Source organism: Takifugu rubripes, chromosome 14 (assembly GCF_901000725.2).
Source record: "Takifugu rubripes chromosome 14, fTakRub1.2, whole genome shotgun sequence".
Classification (NCBI taxonomy): domain Eukaryota; kingdom Metazoa; phylum Chordata; class Actinopteri; order Tetraodontiformes; family Tetraodontidae; genus Takifugu; species Takifugu rubripes.
In genome coordinates, this window is record NC_042298.1 from 10785639 (window position 1) to 10807852 (window position 22214).

Genomic DNA, 22214 nt, shown 5'->3' on the forward strand with positions numbered 1-22214 from the left:
CACAGAAGTCACAACATACCTGTGCCATGCCGGTAGCCATGGAAACCTTAATCATGGGAGAGGCACTATAATAACATAGTGGTCCAAAAAGAAGCAGATATATGAAATCAGTCTACAGAAATGTCAGTAATTAAACACATATTACTGCTTTGGTCTGGATGTACTGGTCTGGATGTCTGGAGTCTGAGGACAAAGTACACAACAAAGTCTTTCTGAGGGAACTTTTTGGAACCAGAACTTCAGGGAACCCTTTTTTAAAGGTATCAAAATCACCAATGGGATGAAACACTCATCCATCCATGTCCACAGCTGGACAGGTCACATGTCCACACACCCTGGAATACCTACAGAACATACACTGCATGTTGTGAGGTGAAGGTGCTAACATCTGCGGCACCGTGCATTCCTCCAAAAACATCTCTGCTGTGACCAGGGATGTTTGCCTTTATCTCAGTTTGAAACCGCTGCCTTGCTCTTTATGCAAAAATGATCTAACCTTACCTGAAAGTTCAAAGGAATTGTGGCAAGAGGTCTGCTGGCACTTAATTCATCAGGTTGGCTTGGAAGTTATTGTGAAGCAGGAGGGGGAAAAATATGGATTTATTATTCACGATAATAGTGGTGTGTGGAGTGAAGGTAGAGACATTGGCAGATGAGACTGATGAAGATTCCACAGGCTCTGAGAGCTGAGCTGGAACGATGGCGAGGGAGGAGGGGGCAATCCGACCACAGGAGTGTAGTAACAAGGCAAAAGCAGGGCCACCTTAACACTGGAAACAAAAATATAATGTAAAACAGCCTGGAGCTGATGGCAGAGCCTGAGTTATGGAGGAGCAGAAGGTAATCACCTGATCCCACATCCACATGGTGAGTTTTGCCTCGTCTTCCAATCCCCCTGCAGCTGCTTCCACGAAAGCTTCTCCTAATGTAGTAAAATAATACTTCATTACCATAGATTGAACTTCTGACCCCTTTCTCGACACATCCGGCATTGAAACCATCATTATTGCGTTTATTATCCACAAGTTAATATGGCTGCTGTCACCTGAACTGTTTTGCACACATCAAGAAAAACACAGTGAATGGCGCAATAAATATCCATCCATTATTACAACATGTCACACTCAAAAAACGTCCCATTGTTGGACAATACCAAGCGTAACGAGGAGACACAATGGCGTATGGAGATCACAGGGAGAGTTCCTGGCTGTTGACGAGCCGATTCATCTGTCAGCCGGTGCCGGAATGTCAGCACGAAGGCAGACAAGTCGGGGGAGAAAAGCTGGCTGTGGCCTGGTGGAGCTGATTTATGAGGGTATCTGATAACGCATCTGTGAGCAGAAGAGATGATAACGCATCTGTGAGCACAAAGGTTTAATCAAGCTGCAACATAAAGCTTCTGAAGCTGCATCTGATGATGCGCAGAATACTGAGGTGGGGGGAGTGTCACCTCCTATAGGTTGGCCCATAATATACCAAGCGGCTCGGTTCCTTGCTGTTGTGACGCGTTACAGCCAGATAGAGGAAACAAGTTGTTTGACCCTTGTTCTTCCAAGGATCAAGGGTCAGATATTTTGATCATCATATTTGCGGTTTTATCTCATTAAACATCACCAAAATATATTTGCCTCTTCCTTGTTCCAACATTTGCTGCAGCTTTCAGTAAAATCCGTTCATAACGGAGTTATTTTTCTAATGAACAAACAAGCGAGATAATAGCGGCTCTCACATCACCTCCTTGGCGGAGGTAATAATGATTTCATAAAGACTACTAGTGCTAGGCTGAGGATTGTGTTTAATTGGCACAAACATCCATCCACAAATCAAATTAGAATAAAATCACTGGTACATGTAACCACCTATTAAACTGGGCTGTTTAAAGTTTTTAAAGACTATAAAAAAAACATTTCCAAAGTGCTTTCATGAGGCTGATTTCATTCTTTCCTGTAAGAACAAAGTAGATTTACTGCCATTGGAGCCAGCAGATTTGGCAATACAAATAATTAGAATGAAATGTGGGGTAAACACTTCATGAGTGCGCAACCAAAAATCAAAATATTGTTGCCTTGATTGTGAAAATGCTAATGTATCCACTGCTAAATGAAAACATTTTAAATTACGTTCCATAACCAACGTTTGATGCTGGTGCTTATCATTCTGCTCCAATTTTACACACTTACAGGACTTTTCCTGTCACCACACACACACGCACACACACACACAGACATACCGTATTTAAAAGCTTTAGTTTATACATGATTGCCGTAATTGACAATAATAGCAAACAACAGACCAATTATAACTTCACCGGACTGTAATTGTGTGATTGTAGTTGTAAGTGAACAAGTTTAAAAGTCAGTTTTATGAAATGCTCCCAATAACAACTTTCATATCACAAAATGGGAAAATGACAACTAAATGGTTGTCACAGTAAAACAACAAAATATGAGCATTTTGGTGTAAATACACATCTTGAATGTACACATGGGCATCAATGCTGGGACTTTTATGGTGGCTGTGACCCGGAACTGCTGATGGTTTCTGTGTTGCTCATTTGGCTTATTCCAGCACAGCAGCATTTAAAATTTGCATTAGGTACCTGCAGGATGTGACGGCACTACGAAAGAACAAAAAGTTGAACGACAGAAATAGAATGTTGTCACCCTGACAGAACAAAAGATCCTTCTCACTAAACCAGAATGTTCAGAATGTTTTTAAGACCTTAAAATGCTCTGACACGTTTTCAGCATCATCTATATCCTGTTTTATGAAACTTTCTTGTCCTCCTTTCAGCTGTGACAGCAATTAAACCAGAGCTGAAACATTCTTATTATGGCTGCAGGGCATGACAGGGATGAGTCCAGAGTTTGTTGATAGTCTTTGTGTGTCTACAGTATCTTTGTGGAATGTTTCCCCCCATCAGGGATGGTCTCTCCTCCAGAAGCTCTCTCTGGACTCCTTCAACTGTGATGCTACCACCTCTACCTATTCACCCCATGTGAAGAAATTGATGTAAATTCCAGACAAAAGTCTGCAACTCTCTGCAACAAAAAACCTCTGGACTAAAACACTGGTGTAGGAAGAGGTGAAAACAATACCTGAAGAAACGAGCAGGCTGATGACAGGTAGAGGTGGGGTAATCTACAGGCTAACCACTAGATGGTGGGAAAAACAGATCGCTACATTTTTACATTATTTTCCATTATCTTATGTTGAAATAAGAGATTCAACACAATATGGAAGAAATATTCGACCCCAACACCAAATCCATGTGCACACATCCTTGTACACTCACACTGACACATTCCCCAGCTTCTAACACTACCCGCACTATCACAACTCAATGCCTAACCCTAACCTGAACCTTATTCTGAACCCAATTCTAGCCTTTTAAATCGAGTCTTAACCCCCTAACAGCTCTTAGAGTTTACAAGGCCAACATGTCCTTTGTTGGCAGGTAAAATATTCTGGACCTCAGTATGTAGCAGGAACACACACACACACACACACACACACACACACACACACACACACACACACACACACACACACACAATTTGGACTCCTGCTCATTGTTACCAGAAGGAATAGGGTTTATTGGTTCATTGTTGAACGTCTTCATATCAAAGTGAGGAGGTGGCGATAGAAAGGTCCTTGGTGCTGACACACTTTGCTTGGCTCAAACGCCGCATGAATGCCTGTTCTAAAACTGATAAACTCTGCTGGCTACTAATGTTTACACTTGGCTTAAGCGTTGACATATGTTTTGTAAATGAACATCTGCTGAGGCTGGTGATAATCCTATAGGCAGCCCATTAAACACCCGAGGTTGACAGATAAGATATAAAGTATCCCTCTATTCCCTCTAAGCTTCTATCATCTTGAAACTAGTTTGAAATAACACACATGGGTCTGTATTCTTAAGCTGTATCAAGCTAATGCTACTTATCTGGTCTGAAACATTAAGTAAGGTCTTTTTCGAGGTTTTAATTCACACCAGCTATCTAAATGAAAGCTTTAATCTGTCATTTAATGTCACAGGCACTTTCCATATTTATCCCTTAAAAAAAAACATAGATGGATTCAGAAGTGCACATTGTGTCGGCGGTGTGGCCATTTGGTGTACATCGCTGATCTTTTTGGATTTCACAGAACGCTAATGCGAACCAGTGATTATCATTTACTTTGCCACCACTATAAATCATTCCTGGAACTGACCTCACATCATTTAAATGTTGACAGGAAGGTAGGACACGATGAGAAATGATTTAAAACCCAGCCTGCTTTAATATCAAACACTCATTCCCTGTTAGTCCTTGATTTACATAGATTCAGGTGTTTGAAGCACACATTCAAAATGATGATTTAAGGTTTTGAGAGCTTTGAAAGGTCCTTTAAGGATGCTGATATGATCAGCTACTGAGTGTACAGTAGTAGTATTGACCTGCCCTTATTGATCTGTGCATTGAGCAAAATGTGACACCACAAGGTAATACCTGTTGCCACAAACCCTCCTGAATTGTATTTGATGTCACAACTACACTAAGAGACAAAGGTGTGGCTGCTTAAGCTAACTGAGAAAATAAACTCTCTATTATTATATAGGAAGGCTCCTCCTGAGGAATAACTCTCAAGTACAATCAATGTACTTGATCCATGATCCAAATCACTATTAGAAATAGCAAAAATGAACACATACAAATCAAATGAAAGCATGTTGTAATGTTAACATGCTGATTTTAGATTGGTGTTCTTTCTGGTAGATCCTAGCTTAAATAGAATATAGATAAAATATTTGGGTACCATTTGGACTGGTTTTTTTTTTTTTTTTTTTAAAAAAAAGGTTTAGAAGCAAAATACTAAATAAGGCAAAAAATAATTACTTTACAAGCAACAATAGATGGAAGTTGATTTTTTTTAAAAAAAAGTCTCACGAGGATTGAATGTGAATCCAATTATCACCTGGACTTATGACTAATGGCAAGAAAATTCAGGCGTAGAGCTCAATAAATGTGTTGTGTTCCAGTATTGCTAATGAGATAAACAACTGTGTTTTTCTGGGAATAATTACTGTCTGTGGAAGGAGGAGACGATTTGTGATGACGATCACTGATATCTTTTTGTGGTTGAGGGGGAGTAGAGGTCATCCCCCAACAAAGACACCTCAACATGGAAAGAAGTAATGACTTAATTCAGAGAAAAGTGGCTTGATTATAACATAGTTTTCGGAATGGATCCTCTTTATTTCAGCCATCTGGGTGCAGCGTTTTCAGCTTGATTTGTTTACATTTATCATTCAGTTAACGTGGATAATATATTAGATAGTTTCTCATATTTTAGCTCTTTCCCTGGTCGGAAATGACAGTGTAAACAAAGTTGAGTTAAAACCATTCTCGAGTATATTCATGAGACAGAAATAACCGTCAGCTCCCAGTGTGTGGCAGTGGGGGTGGGCTTGTTTGGGGAAGAGGCTTGGGGGGTTATTTGGGAGTGGTGGTGGGGGATGAAACAGAACGGCCACATAATTCAGACAGAAACACCCACATAGCCTTCCACAAGCACTTCCAATCTACAGCCGGAGATGAGTATCAGTCTGGTCAAAGAGCCTTCCTGTGGAACTATTTCATCACGATGCGGAACTCTGTGGCAAATCGTCGCCTTCTGATTGGCCTGTGCTCAACAAGCGTGACCATATGGTGGGCAGAGATATACCTGCTATCTTCCTGTGAGTGATGTCTCCAGTAAAAATGATTACTTCATTTAACTGCGCATTATTCGGTTGGGAAGAGGTTAGAGAAAAATAAGAATTTATTAGGCCGTTGGGCAGTGAGGCCCAGCACGCCACCTGAGCCTTTCTGTGATTGCCTCAACGTGACTATTTTAAGAAAATAATTGGATTTATAAACATTTGTCAGTCAACTTGACAATGAATGATTGAAAAAGGTCTTAATTCACTCTAATTAACACCTCTGTTTGTACCTGTTCTATAGAGTTCAGGTTGTATATGCAAGTGAAAATATCACTCTGTGTCCTCCTCGTGATCTTTACCAAATTACCAAGTGTAAAAGTAAAGGAGAAATGTTTACATACTTCATGTCTCAAAGGAGAAGCAGCGCAGGCATATGGCATTTAGTTAAATGTCAAGTAAAGACTTTCATTTCATATCCAGCAGCCATTACTCATCAGTGCTCTGTGTTTAGCTTAAAGCGCCCACTTTGACTCGGGCCACCAATAAATTCAAATAATCCTGGTGCTGGAAGTTTGTCTTGGATCGTTGCAATAAGTAAAAAACCTGGCAGCAAATTTCACATCAACATGTGAAAAGTTTTCCAACCTCTCTTCCCTCGGATGTGATGTCCCAACGACTTTAATAATGCGCTCATTATGCGTTTGTTTGACAGAAAGATCTGCTTTTAATGTAGAAATTGTGGGGGTTTTTATGATACCTCCTCTTTTGCATGAGCACAGAAACCATATTAACTTACAAAATTGAGTTATCCCCTCAACTAAGTGAATCCCAGGAAAGCTTATTACATTAGCCACTGACAAGCAGAGATGTATACGGCAGTTAGTGGAATATTGGGAAGATTGTGTCGTTATATCATTATCTGTTATGATAATAAGGGTGAAATAATTCAAGATATTACAGTAACATCATACAAGTAGCTATACAGTAGCGAGGGGACGGTGCACTGTTTTGCACAGTCGCTCCCATAAAAAGAAAAATCCAGGTTTTATTTCAAGATTTGTACCAAAGAGAGGTTTATCAGAAAAGTGATGGAGAGATTTGATCTGTTATATTTCTCTTTACCAGCTGTTGCTGTTCTTCTGCCTCATTTTTTATTGTACAGGTTGACCTTGTTAACAAAATGGTATAAAAGCTGCGTTATTGCTATGGAAAAGTGACTTCTGTACAACCTAAAATAACAGTTAAATGTATTTCTACAGCTCTTCTGTCATGCATGAATGAAACCAGAGAGCTTTCAGTGTGGGTGAGTTTATTTAGGAAGGTGCCCCACAGGTCGAGAGTCCAAGCAAATGGGGCAGAGTAGAAACAGAAGTTAAGAATTAACAGCCCAGACAAACACAGAACGACCAAGCTAATCTTATCAGATGGATGATCAGGAGGCGTTTGTTCTGATGTGATGATGCCATGAAGGTGATGGAGCCGGTTCTCCATTGGACACCCTGTAAAAGAAAGTGCCCTTGAGCAAGGCGATTAACCAGCCTGTGTTGGAGAGAAAGGACAGCGAGATCCTCTACGATGTGCTGTAGAATCTATTTCCAGTCCAGAGGTTCTAGAACTGTAAGATTATAAAGTGAAATCAGAGACTTTCATACTGGTAACGTGATGATTCCCAGTAGCGACTTGTTGCTATTTTCTGGCAGCTTCGCCCATGGAAGAGGTGCAGATGTTTTCCAGGCCCACCTCGTCCCTTTAAGTTGTCACCTCAAAGTGGAACTGTCTTTGTTGAACCTTGGCTGGTGGGGTAAATTAACCACATGATGGCTAACATGTGCTGGGAGGTAAAGAATGAGGTCGGACTCTCCTCCACTCCCCAGGAATGAGGCAGAACCCATCCCCCCCAACACCAGTGGTCCTGAATTCTCCTGAGAAGAACTTCCAGACTATATCTTCTTTACAACATATTCAGATATACATAGAATAAAATACATAAATGTGCCTCTTTCATCTTTGCTTGGTATAAACCTAAGAATCAAGGAGAGCACATAAACAAACTGCACATAAACCCTAACACAACAAAACAGAGCCGAGTTACTTCATAAAATCTGACCCGCATTTAAATAACTTCATTCATATTACAGTGAGAGTGTCACCGGAGAAAAATGACATGTTCTTTTCAAAACGTGTCGTTCTTCTCTGCTTTGATGTGTTGCTTTGATGTGCGCCTGCACCGTCGCTCGGTTTGTGGATCTGCAGACGGGGAAAATATATATGTGCTGAACTCTCCTGTCATCCATCCTTACGTTAGATCCATGTATGGCTGGTGTTCGCGCTGTGTGTTATCATTTCCTTTATGAAATATTCAACGTGAGCCATGTGAGAGCGAACCCCCCCCCCCCCCCCCCGCACACACACAAATGTCGGGTGCTATTGTCCGCTCATGCTAACCCAAGACCTCTGCGGCTGGATTTGCTCATGCAGATGAAAACTGGAGCTCTAAACACAGAACTCCTAATTGCTCCGACGTTCTGAACACCAAAGGGTCTCGTCTCTGCACTCAGGAGAAGAAGCAATTTGGTCTAATGCTCCGACACAGATCATTTCCCTCCACCTCCTCCTCCTGCTCCTCACCTGACGGCGTCAGCTAAAGGTGGACGGGCGGCCAGGGTAATATACTGAAGCCATCTGTTCATCTGTCAGACCTTTTCTGCTCACGATTTATGGCACATCCACTTGTTCAAGTGCCATCTCCCCCTAAAAAGCCGCAGAAGGGAACAATCGAGCCGCTTTCACATCCTGCGAGGTTGATTTGCTGAGACGGGCATGACCATTTGCGATGGAGACTTCAAACACACCTAATGGCAGTCAAGGCTCCAAATTACACCCACTTACACCCATATCTCAGTAAACCCACCCTGGAAAGGATCTGCCACACTTCACCGAGACAGCTGCGCCTCTGGCAGATGAGTTGTGGAGCATCTTTCTGCAGTTCTGCCCCTGTCAACAGTGGCTGCAGAGTGGGTGATCGTGCGTCCCCCGAACCAGCTGCCGCTTTTCATCTACTCGCCGGGTCCACTTGCTTTGGATTAAGATGCCATCTTTATATGCACAGTCACAGATTTTATCCAGCAGGAAGCAAGAATCTGAGCCATCTGACACAACCTCTGCAGCAACTGCTGATCAACAACAGAAGGGCAACCTTTTCCCCCTGCGAGGAAGCTGAGGATCTGCCTTTCTTACAGCAGACATATGGTATTTTTTTCACTTGGCATAAATTATGGTCTGTTTTCAGAACAGTACAGCGCCTTGCTACTGTGTCATGCTTAACATTACACATTAACTTGTTTAATTTTTCTGAGATTTCAACAGTTGCAAACCTCCTGCAGGTAAAGAGAAAACCACATTTATAGCGGAAGGTGTTCCGCCTCTTTTTGTGAGCTGAACAGTCACAACAACGCAACCTTGATGTTTGTTTCTGTAAATGAAACAGAACATTATCACCAAATCGGCTGAGACAGATGCCCAAAGGCCGAAAAACAAAAAGGAATCGAGTGGAATGCCAAAATATTTGCAGTGAAAATAAGGTTTTGGTGCAATGGGATCAACAACAATCCTAAAAATGTCAAACGCGATTAAGGAATCAAGGCTGAATTAATAATTTAGACTGAAACGACGTTTCGACGTCTCGAACTGAGGCCCAAAAACAAAGAAAGAAGACAAAAATCTTGCTGTAATCCTCGAAGCTAGGAGGTGAACATCGACAGAAGCTGTGGAGGAAAAACGATAATGGATAAAAATAAAGTTGTTATTTCACCATAACCAGATATTTTTCTCCTGACCGGATTAACTGTGATTATTATCCATCTGTTCGGCACTAAAGGAAACGCTGGATCCGTCTCAACTGCATTTTTTTATTGCTGCATAACAATTTCATGCTTTTTTAAAATCTAATTTACGTGTTATTTCAGCTTTTTACCAATTTATGCAGAGCCACCCATTAACATCACAAGGGGAAGCAGCCATTTGGCTAATTTGAGCTGATCTTACATTTGCACCGCGTTAAAGATGGCGGTTAAGCTTGATCAATCACACCAGACGTGCTGCGGCAGTAAAATGTCACGAATGCAATAAACACGAACCAGATCTGATAGAACCAAGAAATGATCATCAGCGGAGGAAGAAAGTTCATCTGACATACAGAGGGTCGTTGGCGCAGAGGGTCGTTGGCGCATGATGTTTGAGCAACGGCAGAAAACATTTTTGACATTTGCTGATTTGTTTAAATCAGCAAAGCTCCTGCCATCCATCTTCTGCCAACCCCCACTTACTCCTGATCAGGATCGCCCCCCCCTGAGCATGTTACCTGTCCACTGACTAAGACCCTTCAACCAGCCCTCGAATCAAATGCGATGAAATCCACCTTCTCCATTATGTTGGAACCATCAGTCGGTGGGGGCTCAAACCCAGCTGACCCCAACATGCTGGTGAAACCACCCCATGCTGAACCAGTTCCACTTAACGGTTGGCAGCACCTGGGGTCACGGCTCTCCGTGATGCGCATGAGATCCCGGAAGAGCTGACTGATACTAATCGGCCAATCAACAGGCCCGCGGTGCCTGAGAATTCCCGAGAATTCCTTGTCAAAATATTCTGACATCACCCCCCCCCCATCACATGCAGGTGGGCTGCTGTGGCTCCATCACCGACGGTCACCACACCTCCTGATGGTGCCAGTAGACGACTGCTGTGGCCACCGAGATGCCGTCGCCGTGGCGACCAGCTTGAAACAGTCGTCTCAGCAGCGGAGCAGGAGAGAGTTTTAATGTCATTGATTCCACCTCTGGAGAGGTGGAAAGGCAATGTTTGATGGTTTCGCTCCCGCCTTCGTCTTCCACATGGATTTGGAGCAACAGGCTTCCCAATTCCTGCTTAAAGCTAATAAAAAAATTCGCTCTACCGCTGCCCCCACAGCTGACACGTAGCACGCGCAGATGCAGGAGGAGCAGCGTTTTATTCCTCCACGAGCGGTCAGTTCTGTTTTTAATAATTCATTCAGCATATGTTGAGATGTCAGCGGCTGCTCTTTGATCAGGAGCCAGCTCCTCTCTCGCTGAGCCATCACCTTCCTCCGGAAGTGTTCGGGTTCAGTCGCACGGCTGCCACACAGATTTCCCCCCACACCTCACACTCGGGTGGTCACTTCCATCCCTTTTTTTTTTTTTTAAATGTAGGATTGAAGTTTCGCCCTCACAGCCACATAATTAGCCGCAGAAACAGTTGAGCGGAGCAGACCGAACATGTCAGCAGATGGGGAATTTTCAGAAAGATTGCTTTCTGCTGCCCTCTTGGGATGTGAAACGTACCCCTGGCTTCTCTCCGTTGCTCTTATTCCTTGCTGCTGTCTGCCAGTGAGCTTTAATAAGAAACCTTCTGCTGTTGTGGGTCGGGTCAGGTTAATCCCTGTCCTCCACCAGGCTTCTGTGTCTCCGTGCCAGATATTATTACTTATGAATTGTTTTTGGCTTTTCTGCATTTTCAGTGTTTGGGCCTTCAGAACTTTGTGTGTTTTGTGCTGAGGGACTGTTGAACAGCTGCCGGTTCAGACAGACGCTTTATCTTTGTGTGTCTTTGCTCTTATTAGTTGGACCAGATAATAAAAAAAACAACTTTGTAGTATATTTTAAAAGTTATAGCAAAAACACTGGGGAAAGGGGGGGGGGGGGGGGGGGGGGCTGTAGCTGTATTTCACTCATTAAAACTTTTTTTTTTAATATTTTGAATAAAGTTTGAATCATTTGGGTTTCGTATTTGTTCAAGATGCAGCATCTTAGTATTCAACCACATACATCAGGAATGTTTGCAGTCAGGGGTTTTCATAGAAAGTGCTAGTAGCATTATAAAGTCATGTTTCTATGGCAACTGGCTTCACAGACATGAAATCAAGTACGAGTGAAGAGCAGGGGAGGGACAGATTCACCAGACTTTGAGTGAGCCTGGTTGAGCCGGGTTCGCGGTCAATCACAGGAATCACGAATCAGAGCACATTGTGGAATTTGGGGACGCGCTGAGGGGCGACGCTTAATAATTAGGGTTCATCCACAAGATCCAACAAAGCTTTGTGGATCTAACAAAGCTTTATTAACATCACTACAGCGTGACATCATCTTGGCCTGAGGTTGCCAGTCAGGCTTTGAGAAAGACCATACAGAGATTCTAAAGGCTATTGATCCTTTTGACTGGATAAGAGGTCAAGGAGCAGGACAAAGACCTGGGAATCTTTGGCTCTGTATCAAAGAGAGGCTTTCTAAAGCTTTTACTAGCATGGGCGTTAGATTGTGTTTAGGTTTTATGTTGCTGTTGCTGTATATTACTGAAGTCAGACGTGCAACCAGACGATAGCCAGCTAACATCTCACAATGTCATGAACCGAGTTTCCACTAAGCAAGGCACCGAAACACCATTTTTAGCCCAGGTGCAGAAAAGTGCTGCCCACTGCTCCTGGCTGGTGTGTGTTAACGACTGGTGTGTAAAGTGAATGTTATATATTGACAAGATGCTAACACGCTAACACCAGCACTGCAAATGGGCAGCTACTGTACCTGTTGCTGTCTGTTACCGTGTTACAGTCGGAGTCTTGGAGAGCAACTGATGCAGAGGCTCTGTCCATACGTTATCTGATGTATAGCAACCATAGAAGCCCCCACACACAAACTGATGTCATTTATATTGTTGTTCACCTAAAAGCTACAGGAAACTTTTATTTTTTTAAATTCTATATTCCTCATTTTGAGCTCATGTGATAAATAAAAAAAAAAAAACAGTCTGCAGAAAAATCAACATGGGCAAAAATTACAGTGACCAATTTGGAGAAACGTAATTAAAACAAGCTTCTACAGAAACATTCCTCAGCTTCTGCGCTGCAAGACGGGAACACTGTTTTCACAGAACTGCTGAACGCACACTTTGTTGATTTAGCCAAAGTGCTGCACGGCTGATTTTTTCACTTCTTGATTTATCTTTTGCTCGCACAAACAAGAGGAACAAAACAATTTTCCTCCGTCGTTCTCGCTGTAACAGACAAATAGATGAGGGCAGAGATTTGAAAATAATCTCATCGAGACTATTTCCCTATTTCAAACAAAGGCTGGTTCAGCACAGCATGTCAATGACACACGGAGGCCCTTGTTTCAAACTATTAAACATTCAGGCACATTATTAATGAATTACTATATTTTTAGACTTCAAAAAACAATCTAAAAACACTTGTAGTGTTTTCAGTGGATTTATTTGTTTACTTTTCAAATTATCCATCAAGATTAATTAAGAAATAACACAATTGCACTTTACAAGGATGCAAAATGAAAGTCTTGAAGAGCATCTGTGACTAATGAATAACTTTCCTGTCGCAGCAAATGACAAAAATGAATCATGACCTGACGAAGACGTCACGGCGCCGACATCTCAGCCCACTCGCACCATTTAATGTTGTATTCAAAGATATAAATTACCAACACAAATTACCTTTTATCGTGAATAAAACACAATTTGTGGTTCGCACTTGACGCCATTTGGAGGATGAACCGGCTTTTATTTCAGCTAGGGAGAAAAACAGGAAAACCTTGAGCTGAGTTGAATTTCTTTTTGTTCACTTTCGATTCCCTGATATTAGCACTTTTCAAAATAATTCCTCTATTCCATCCTTAATGGTTTTTAGCTACAACCTCAAAAGCACAATGCGTTAGCATTAGCTGCTAGCTTCATCTACCACACCGTGAGGTCTCTGATTCGTGTGTTGGGTCCACAACAAGACAACGTCTTCCATGTATTTCCTGTAATTTCTGTTTTGAATGCAGTGATTGATGCTGGAGCTGCTGTCGATGATGCCACCAATAAATATGCTAATATCTCAATTACAGACCATTACTGGATGGACAGGAGGCGCTTAGTCAATGGCAATGATGCCTAATCTTGATGAAAGGCTCTCTGTAAGTATCCATGTGTTATCAACGTTCTTTTGTCCGGGATTAAAGGAATGCTAATGTATGCATTTACCAAGGGAGGTGACGCTAAGCCAGCACCCGGCTAAAAGCAGGGAATTATGAGAACATGAAAAGAGCTCGGGGTCACCGTGATCGGATTATGGTATTTACCCGGCGAGTGTTTGTAACTCAGGTGCCTCAGGATATCTCAGTTTGGAGCCTGGGCCATTATTCCCTACGATTAAAACATTGTTCACCCTCGCAGCCAATCGACAAACACTCTGGCTGCAAAACGGGGCAAAGAAGAAAACTTCATAACACGGCGAGATTAGCGCGAAGGATTCTCCGGGACCACAGACGAGGGGAGTGTTTTTCCGGGCGGCGCTCGCAGCCATCCGCCTCGTACTTCAGAGAGTCCCCCCCGTTTTAGAAATTTATTAGGGGATTTGTATTTCTAATGACACCTGCACTCTCGCCACGAGAGCAATGTAAATAATCCCATCACTGAAGCCCAGCTCATCAGCGACAGGCTAATCCCTTGTTTAAGGCAGTTACACCAACCCCACCCATTAGTCCTGCCTCCATAATGACACAGCTTAGCATACATTACAGACTTCTGATGTGGCGAACGCTTGCAGCCAACGTGCAAAGTTTTCCTCTTGGCTCCAGTAAGAACATGTCACCTCTGCTGGTTTCATAAACACTTCTGCCGTGCACCACAGCCCCCCCCCCCAACCGAGATGTACCCGTCTGCCCTCTGTCAGAGGCTGCTGAGTCCGCATCAGGATCACTGGAGTCAATCCCAGCACTCACTGGGTGAGAGGCGAGACTGCACCCAGACCTTCTGCAGCTCCTCCTCTTCCTCCTCCTCCTCCTCCTTGTCCCAGCCCAAATCTTTTATTCATGCGCCTGTTTCTTCAGCTTCCCCGCTCCTCTTGCTCCTTCAGCACCTCCTTCTTGCAGATTTTGAACGATGAAATCCACCTCAGCCATAACTGAACCCTGAACAACCGCATTTAGTGCATCTGTTTTGAATCACATTAATTCAAATCATGGAAAAATGTGGATCCAGTCAGACTTGATAGGGTGCCGTGTTTGTGTGTGTGTGGGGGGGGGGGGGGGTGTCAAAGTTTTTATTTGCTTGTCAACAGGTAAAACAGCTAAGAAATTATGTATTTATAGTCACATGTAATGAGGTGGTGATGAGCTTCTCCACGTTCAGTCGATATTCCTGGCACTCCGTGTATTTGGCAGCTTCAGCTGTTAACAATATTAGTGATTGTGAGCGTTTCTGACACAAACGCACAAAGCCGAGAAATCCTGTGTTAATTTCGAATGAATCTGCTTGATTTGCTGGTGTTCTGTCGGTTATAATGAGCCTACTTTTACATGATTCATCAGCGTTCGAAGCCTCACCCCTGCCTGGCTGCTGGCACAACAGTCATTCAGGTGATTGGTCACGATGTACAAGCGAAGAGGATGATGCTGTGTGTGAAGGCCAACAACAAAATCAGAGTTGTGATGGCCCCGCCCCTTTGCAAGTTGTGGGCGTGGCTGTCTGGTTATTATCTGATCAGTGTTGACAGCAGGAATCCGCTGCTCCTGGCGCTGCCTTTCGCTGTCTGACAGTGTTGCGTCATCCTCCCACACATGCTAAACACAAATACAGTCTATTCACTGGTGGCTGCATCCTTCTACATGTCCTGTTTGTGTTCATTTTAGCGGCTAGCCATGACATCACGAATGTAGCAAAAGCCCAGATGAGTCCTCTTCATCCCTCAATGCCATGGGGGGGACAGAACGCTGGAGTGAGATCTTCATCCCACCACAACTAGAGTATGAACATACTCTTCAGCGGGCCTCTTCAGGGCTGCCTCGGTTCATGCAGTTTTCTCTTTGGGTGGAAAAATACAATGACAACCTTGATTTATCCTCTTAGGCATCAATGATCTGTCTATATTATAGCTGCAGTTAATCAAAAGTGCTGCGTAGTTGTGCTAATGACTATCGCGCACAATGAATATATGTTAAATTGATGTCATTACATTGTCAAATGTGAGTAAAGAAATCATTGTTAATGGAAACATAAGAACATAAAGATGCAGCTGTGACAAGGCGGCAATGAAATAGAATTAAAAATGTGTTTTCTCTGAAGATGGATCGCTTCATAAGGGAAAACATGTGTGTAAAGAGAGCAGGAGTTATTTGCATGATGCTGCAGAAGCTCGGCTGGCTGCTGCGCCGCTGTTAAACCAGCCTTGACGTTCACCCAGTTGAAAACGGGTTCTTTTAATAGCTTTTTTGGGGTTTATCTGCGGGAGCTGTGCGTTGACCCCGTGGGTGTGTTTTTGATTGCGGCTGTACAGCAAAATGAAAACAATCACGGCGATGAAAAGTAGGAAAATAAGGCCCAAACGCCGTCCATCAAAAAGAGGAGAGCCTACAGAGAAGAGGAGAGTTGTTTTCCCTGCAGATTTGTATTCAACGACGGCGGAGCGTCGCTCCATTACGCCAGTGTTTTCCTGAATCCTCAGACTATAGCACCTTAGCATGCTACCGTTTCCATCCCAACAGCCGGCATTATTACCTCCGCCAAGCAAGGTTGTGTGACAGCCGACGTTTGTTTGCTTGTTAGCGCAGTAACTCAAAAAGCTATAGACGGACTTAAGTGAAATTTTCAGGAGACGTTGATAATGGACCAGGGAACCTGTGGTTCCATTTATGTGATCTTCTCAAATCCGCAGGGCGTTTGACCGTTTATCATGCAAAGATCAAAGCCGTGTGATTTTTAATGGATCAGCGGTGAGATTACAAAAGAATTGCTTTTAATGACACTTAATTGAGGGAATTTGCTCTTATCTTTCAGAGACATGAGGCCTGATTCCAATTTACAAAATTATCATTTCTAGAGACAAAATAACCAATCAATATTAAGAAATCTATAACCCTAATCCAGCAGAAATGTGCCCAAAACCCCAGTCTGCTTTTACTCAGCTGCGTAGGTTAAAAAGACGGTTAGGTTACTGCAGATGAAGGATATGAAAATCAAAAACATCAGTGATCTTCTGTAAATTAATTATGACACGAATTAGCGATGATGCTCCTGTAGCTTCAGGTTCCAGGCCACAAAACTCGAGCATTAAAATTAAATTTTGAGAAGAAACAGTAGCCCAAGTGTCCATTAATAATTAACAAAAATTAAAAGATAAATGAATCAATCAGACTGGTTGAACTACATTTGAATATATGATGGATCCAATAAAAAAGTATCTGAAAAAAGGAAAAAACTAAACATCAGAGGTATTTAACAGAGTCCAGAGTATCAGAGACTGAACACCCAAAAAAAGAATTTGGCAGTCACGAGGAAATTAAACATTTTAGGCAGGTTTCCAAAAACAAGACAACATTTCCAGAATGCTGACAAAACCGTTGATGAGGATCAAAGCATCAAAGGTGTTTACACCGAAAGGTTCACCACACACTGTCGGAGATTCAAAATGAAGGCGGTCGGTGGTAATGGGATGTTTCAACCTGGTTCAGAGAGGAAGGAAAATATTTATTTAGTCCCTGTTCTGCTTTACAAGAAAAGGCATATGACACCATCTGGAGGAGGCTGCTCAATCCAAAAAAGCACCAGAAAACAAGAGCCTACAAGAAACAGAGCTATCCATCCAATAAAACTCAGCAAGAGAGAAAGAAAACCTCTTCACCTCTCGTCTGTCCACCAGCAAAACCTCAAAAGAGCAAACAAAACCATTTCATGTCCAGGCAGGAGCGGCGTGTCAGTCATACAGGTAAGATGTAGATCAATAAAGCTTCTGCTCCTCAGGCTCCAATTGCAAGTGAGGCATGTTTGTCCTGTCACACATCTCCTGTCAACCTGTTCAACACTCTTTTTGCTACAGACTGCACTTAAGGAGACTGTTATCAGACACACGTCGGACCGAAATGGCAACAGAAGACCAGGGGCACACGGAAGGAAGAGGAAGCAGACAAACCGAAACTTTCACCGACAGGTGGACTCCAAAAACCTGCAGCTGGCCCTCAGAGAGTCGGGTTTGGACTCCAGTTCCTGTCTCCCGCCTTAAAGAAACTGGCGGCCGTGGTCTCAGTGATCCTGATCTGGGTTCCTGTAGCCACTTTGGTCTCCAAGGTTTCTCTGTGGGATTTGAACCGAAGCCAAGTTTGGAGTGTTAGAAGTGCTTTGCTCTGTTTCCGACCATAAGGGGAGGACTTAGCGAGCGCGGCCGTCAGGAGGGTCCCGCTAAGGCCTGAGCAAAGAACTTGAGTAAGCTCCACACACCATTCCTGAGCCAAGCGTGCTCGTGGAGGAACTCCTCGTTCCCCCCCAGAGACCTTCTGCCTTCCATGCCAATCAGGCCAGCGAGCTGGCAACACATGACTTTGCTCACCAACAATGTGGGGGATGAGATATCAAAGGGGCTTCAGCGGCTGCTGCCTGGCTCCGTGTTTGGATGATGATTTTCCTTTGTTGTTTTCCAGCCTGGAAATCTATCTGTTTGTTTGATGGATTGTTCACAAATCTCTGCAAATTGAGTGCGCAGATGGGGAAGAAATGACTCGGAGGTGTGGCTCAGCGCTTGCGTGACTGGGACCAATATCAGGTTTGATATTTATCCCTGATTGGGACCATTGAAAGCACCAATGAGAGGAGGCGCGACGCTAACGGCTGTGTTGCATGTGAAGCCCCCGGCTCACAAACGTGTCATCTGATCCCCCTCAAAGATGTTTGATACAGTGCTACAAAGGACAACGTTTCCATCCCGAGATCGACAAATTAAAGAAAAAACAAAAACAAGCTGCGACCTTGGCTTAATGAGAGCTGACCATGGCTGTGGAAAACAGTTTATTTTCTAGACATAAGAAGAAGAAGAACCACAAGATAACATTTTCCATGAATGACATTAATTAGCGTCCAGGTTTTCTGTATCTGATCCGTCTGTCTTTAGGTTTGCTTCTAATCTCGCGGATGAGTCCAAATGTTTCCACTGATGTTCATGTGGGATTGTTTTCCTATGAAATACAAAGGACAAGGCGCTAATTGCAACGAGACCCCACTACCCAGCGAAGACGAGCGCATGATGATAAAAAAAGGAGCGGCGCGTTAGCAATCAGCCTCGACTGATCTGGAGATCTGTGTTGCAGGTTTGTCAGCTCATCGGGAGCGACGTGAGGCAGCTGTAGCCTCAGCTGGTGTCAATCACGTTAGCCTGGGAGGGTTTATAAGAGGGTCCGTTTCCTGATGAAGCCTTTGCTGTTCTGGGTTGTTGCTGTGGTTCAGGAGGGGCTGAGGCAGTTTAGGTCTAGCTGGTCTCTGATGTGCTGCTCTGGACATGTGGCGTAAGAAGACTTCTGTGGCACTTTTGGAACACTTGGCCTTCATTTAAATGTCCTCAAACACAACAAATATTGTCAGCGCAAAGCAAATATTGAGCCAGAGTTATCCGAGAGCAAACATTGACTGGCTGAAAGAGTTTTCTATTCACAGTGGGTTCATGGGGTTGCTGCAATCATCCAGTTCTTACTTTTTGCCCATTTATTTAATAATTGAATCCAGTTGTTAATGTCTGGCTGTCCACTGCGTCTGTCCGCTCTCGGGCAGCCTGTAGGGCATCTTCAGTCGTCACAACACAACAGCTAATGAATGGCTGTTGTGACTTCATAAGAGACTTTTCGACAGTAAAAAAAAGACGTATATGTTGGCAGATCAAACATTTGGTGTACTGATTTGAGCTCACAACCCTGTTTTTGATCCCCCCCACCTCACTTGTTAAACTCTAACACAGCCTCCCCTCCGGTTTGTCGGGCTTGCTGCTGATTCCAGTGTGAACGGGAGCTTCGGGGGTTGATATCTGCACACGTCTGCAGCTGGAAACTTTTCACTGCTTTCTTTACACCCCCGCAGCGTCATCTCCACACCTTCCACTGTAACATGCAGCCTTATTTCGGGTCTTGAGATGTTTTTTAATACTGACAGCAACAATCACAAAAATCGCTGCCTTTCCTGATAACCTGGAAGCTTTTACAAACCCCAGGTTGTCGTATCAACCCCCAGCATGTAGAACATGAAGCTAAACTATTTTGTCCACTTTTAAAGCTAAGTTGACTGGCAGCAAGTATCGGACATAATTAAAACACGGATGATTTTTAATTGACATATCTCTCAGATTCGGAAATCCTTATCAGTTATTAATTTTTCAGTTAAATATTTGAAATCCCTCATGTGACTGTCTGCTCCACACTTCAGACCAAGAAAATGCAGGTATTTAAGGACAGCTTTGGATCAGAATGCCCTTTTTCTCCCCGCCTGTGCAGACAGTTTGGCGCTGGGTGTATTTACAGGGGGGGTTCTTTACTGCTGAGTGTGTTAAGTGTGTGTTACTCCCAGGAGACCCAGCTCAGAGTTGGTCAGTGCAGGACTGGACTCTCACGTTCAGGCCCCGATCACTCTTCTACGGAGGATAAAAAAAGAAATAAAGGGTCACGCTCAGGAAAGGGGATTGTAATGACTGTCTGATTTTATCTATTTAAAATGAATTGAACTCTAAATCATCCACATTACTCTGAAGATAAAGAGCAATCCTGGTTACGCTTCTTGCCTGTTGGTTCCCTTCAGTCTCGGTTCTGAAATTTCAAAGGTTTAGCGGCGTCGGGCTGAACTCTAACATTTGAACTGGGTTTGTTGCAGTATTAAATACAGGCTGCAGCGCTCCAATTAAAACTTGTTCTGCTGTCAGCAGGATCAGAGTAGAACTGCAAAGGCAGACGTTTCACTTTTGAAAGGATTATTAATGAAATCTTACTCTACAGTGTAACACACTGGAAGGCTCCAGACCCAGCTTCTTTGGGGACTTTTGGCGGGAATTAGCTTAATAACGGCAAGAGGCTAAGCTGACTGGGAAAGCTCTGGCCAGTTTGTTTTGACAAGAAATCATCTAATGTTTAATGATACTTAATTGTGGTGAAAAGACATTGTGTCAGTAACAAAGACCCGATGTGTCAGAGGCAGGAGAGTGGTGCATTGTCCTTGCACAGCAGGGGGTCACTCTCCAGTCAGAGCCTCTCTTCTCCTCCCACAGGCTAAAGACAAGTGTCTCGGGCTGGGACCCGAACTTGACCCCCACTGTGAGTGTTGCCCCAGTAGTGTTCGGCTGCAGCGACGCACGGCCTTTACCGTCCTCCAATATTCAGCCGGGCATTTGTTTACACACGCATGCATAAAAGTACCAGTTAAATCTGCCTCTGTAAGCGTGTTTACACATGTAAGCGCATCCACATGCTCGGGTGCAGCCTGCATTGGGGGCCACATTACATCACAGCAGCCGAGCGCTGGGCATGAAGATCGGCCGCGCTGCACTAAACCGCATGCAATCGCCTTCTAATGTGGTGACACGGCAGAAGAGCGCTGAGGATGGTGACCCATAATTCATCACTCTGCACCGTGGACATCTGGTGGCGAGTGGAGCACAGGCAAGGGGGGGCTGGTGCAGCCATCAGTGTCTCTGAGGCTCTCGAAGCAATTGACTCATTAACTCCACGCAGACTGTCTGAAGATGTATTATTCATGTGAGGGACGGGGGGAGTAAAGTGTGTTGAAGGGAGATGCTGTGGCAGGAGGCCAGGGGTCTCCTGGGCTTTTACGAAGCATGGAGGAGGAGGGGGGTCAACATCAGGCAGATGTTGCCAGCACCACAGCTGCACAGGTTGCAGGTGAGCTTCGCTGGTGGGTGGTAAGGCAGGTAAATGGGATACGAGCATATGGGAGTGCATAAATGAGCCTGATGAATTGGATATTCTAAGGCCTTTTCTGAATGTTTGTCTTCCGTCTCCTCCATTCTCACTTAATTCAAAGTGCAAAATGACCCCTAAATCGAGGGAGGCCCCATTTGTTAAAGGTTACGCAATTCTCCGACTAAACAGATTTTCTTTTGTCAACAGCGAGGTGCCAAGCAGAGTGTAATCAGTCGGCAATATTAGAGCCGCTCTCTCCCTGAGTCGGGAAAAATAAAAGCCCCTCATAGAATGAGCCCAGATTAAATGGAGCCATCAGTCCAAAGAAGCTTTCAGTGAGAAAGGTCCGGATGTTTGGAGCCCAGAACTGGGGTCAAGACACACAAACAGGATGATAATTTTGATCGTAACTTTATGAAACGGCGCGATTTTCAAACCATCGAGTGACATTTATCGTGATTACTGTACCTCCGTGGGGCAGCGGGTGGTAGCTGAAGGGAAATAAATGCTTTTCTAAAATGTTTATTATAATACTTGTTATAAATGTCTGTAATGAGCGCAAAGATTTCCATTCACAACAGAGGGGATCAAGGTCGGCTACTTAATTACGTGATCCCCGTTTGCCTATACATGCTAACAGTTAGCATCTGTGCGTGAGCAAAGGCGGCTGTGACCCTCGGACCAGAAGGTTCCATCACAAACACCCACAGTTCTAATGTAGAATCAGAACAACTTTGAAGGATTTTGTGTTTCCTGCCTGTGACACATGCTCGCTGTCTTGCCAGTGGACTTTGGGA

The 22214-nt window shown here is 43.8% G+C and overlaps 1 long non-coding RNA gene across 1 annotated transcript; it reads right to left on the reverse strand.

Moving 5' to 3' along the window:
• Positions 1 to 590: 590 nt before the first annotated feature.
• LOC115252390 (uncharacterized) lies at positions 591 to 1485 on the reverse strand. Its single transcript, XR_003890838.1, has 4 exons — positions 1451 to 1485; positions 1154 to 1331; positions 849 to 922; positions 591 to 770 (listed from the first exon to the last, which is right to left on the reverse strand). It is a non-coding gene; the product is annotated as an uncharacterized lncRNA (long non-coding RNA).
• Between the last annotated feature and the right edge of the window lie 20729 nt (positions 1486 to 22214).